Source organism: Aegilops tauschii, chromosome 6 (assembly GCF_002575655.3).
Source record: "Aegilops tauschii subsp. strangulata cultivar AL8/78 chromosome 6, Aet v6.0, whole genome shotgun sequence".
Lineage (NCBI taxonomy): Eukaryota > Viridiplantae > Streptophyta > Magnoliopsida > Poales > Poaceae > Aegilops > Aegilops tauschii.
Window position 1 is genome coordinate 232,291,404 of NC_053040.3, and position 2,897 is coordinate 232,294,300.

Sequence of the window (2,897 nt, forward strand, 5' to 3'; positions counted from 1 at the left end):
CGGCCCAGGTGGCCTCCCGAACCAGGCCGACCCACCTCTCCCTGCTTCCCCCATAACTCCCCACTACCCAACCGTAAACCCTAGCCCACTCCCCCGATTCCCCACTCTTCCCCCCTCCCGATCCCGATCTGGATCGGGATATTTCCCCCACCCTCGGTCGCCGACACCCGAACCTCACCGCTCCCGACGCCGCGATGCCGCCGCCTGGCGCGTCCCGCCGCCACCTCGCCCCAGAACCGCTCTCGTCGCGCCGGACCGCGCCGTCCCCGCCTCTCCCTCGCGCTACTTCCTCCCCGAGCTAGACACCGCTCGCCGGAGCCGCTCTGCGTCGCCTCGCGTCCTCATCTCCCTCATCGGCTCCGTTGAGCCTCGCCAACCCTCTACTCTGCAATGGCCGTGAGCACCCCCCTCCATCTTCCCTCTCTCCCCGTCGTCCCGAGCGCCACCACGTCGGCGCACGCGCCTGCACCGGCCATGCTCGCCGCGCCTACACGCTCTGCCTGTCGCGCTCGCCGCGCCTACGCGCTGCGCCCGCCGCGCTCGCTTGCTGCTCGTCGTGCCCCGCGCACCGCACCCCGCGCCAGCAGCGCCCGCACCCCGCGCGTGGCCACCCGTGGCCGCGCCCCTCATGCCGCTTTCTCCCTTCCCCTGCACCGCCCCGGCCGCGCCTCCCCTCCGGCCGCAGCCGCGCCTCGCCGGCGCGCCTGTTCGGGTGACGCAGCGCCCGTCGGGCATCCACGCCCGATAGCACGCCCGCACACCCGGTTGGCCCTTTGGGCCACTGACCGTGGGGCCCAGCCCCTTAAAAAAACAAAATGTATTTTAAAAATAAGAATAAGTAATTAATTAATTAATTAGGTAATTAATTAACTTAATTAACTCTGTTCAGTACCTAATTAACTTGATTAGTTAATTAGAACTGTTAATTAGTTGTTAGTCTATGACAGAACGGCCCCACATGTCAGGGTTGACTTTGGTCAACTCTGTTGACTGCTGACGTCATGATGTCGTCATGCTGATGCAATAACCCCCATTTTAGTTTTAATAATAACTTCAGAATATTGTTTAAACTTTGGAAATTCATATAAAATAATCCGTAACTCAGATGAAAATGTTTTCTACATGAAAGTTGCTCAGAACGACGAGACGAATCCAAATGCATGATCCGTTTACCTGTCAGATGCCTCTAACTATCTGAACATGGAACATTTCCCCTCCAGTCATCTGTCTGACACAGGTCCGGAACCGGGAATACATTCCCGGTTGAATTTCCCCTTCACCTATATCGTGTAGCCATACGTTAGGTCACACCCGGCACAGCATATTGCCACGTTATGCTTTGTGATGCTATGTTTGCTTTATATTTACTGTTTCTTCCCCCTCTTCTCTCCGGTAGACCCCGAGACCGATGCCGCCCCTATGATCGACTACGTCGACGACGACCCCTCCTTGCCAGAGCAACCAGGCAAGCCCCCCTTTGATCATCCCGATATCGCCCATTCCATTCTCTCATGCTTGCATTAGATTTTGCTACTGTTATTGTTTGCTCCTATTCTGATGCATAGCCTGCTTTTGTATCTGCTGTTGTACCTTACCTGCTTATCCTAAACTGCTTAGTATAGGTTGGTTAGTGATCTATCAGTGACCCCCACCTTGTCCTTGTTGCCCCTGCTTCATCATTGAAGACCCGATCAACGGGATCGAAGACCAGGCCCCGGCACCGCACATCACTTTCCCCTTAGTTGCTCGGCACTACTGGGTTACTATCGAGTGCCGAGGGTGAGACCTCTACAGCACTTCTGATGTTAACCCTGTAGTGTAGCTATTCGGTCGTGGTCATCGAGGGTGATTCCGCCTTAACCACTTCCGATACGACTCTGTCGTGCAACCCCTCAATTGTGAACCCCGGGGGTGGTTCCTCTTACATTCACCTTGATGATTACATCGAGTGGAATTCACCGGGGGTGATTCCTCGGGTTTTCCCCTTGATGTTTGGACACACGGATACTTGGACTTTACCACTGTTACTTGGAAAGACGGGTCGGCCCTGAGGGGTACCCGCGTGAGCTTAATTGCGAGTGATGTGGAGTCGGGTTGACCTGGAGGGTGCCCGCGAGATAATTACGAGGTGTGGCTGGGCATTCTTAGCCCTTGCCGCAAGTCCTCGAGACGGGGCAACGGGGTCACATATTTCGTGAGTCTCTGCTTGTTACCGCGTGCTCCCAATCCACTACGATTTGGATATTTGATCCGAGGGGCCTCTGGCCTGATAGCACTAACCATCACGTGGGCATAGTATGGGCGTTCTCTATCGTATACATCAGCCAAAGCTTAATAGACGTCAGCAACTGAGCGGCGCGCGCCGGGTTGGACTGGTAAGCTCCTGCCTTTTTAGGGAGGTAGCTAGGTCTGCTCATCGGCCGCGTACGCAACATGCAGGAGTTCCTGGGGCGATGACCCATGACCCCTGGGGGCATATGTTTAGTCCGGCGTGTTGACCTGTCTATTAAGCCTAGGTCGGGTTGCGGCGTATTGTTTGGCCGAGGCCGGGCATGACCCAGGAAAGTGTGTCCGGCCGGAGTTAATCGAGCGTGGTGGGTAAGTTGGTGCACCCCTGTAGGTAAGAAAACATCTATCGATAGCCTGTCCTACCGTAACGGACACTTGGAGTTGTATCCCGATCGATACAACTAGAACTGGATACTTGTGATGAGAACTGGATGGTGAAGAGAATTGGATTGTGATGATAACTAGATAGTATGGTTCTGGGATTGCTTTCTCGCAGGGTGTCGAGAAAGGATCTCTGGCCGGGGTTGATAACACTGCTACTACTTTACTTTATGCTACTCTACTCCCTCCTGTTGCTGCAAGTTGGTGGTTTCCAGAAGATGCTAGTC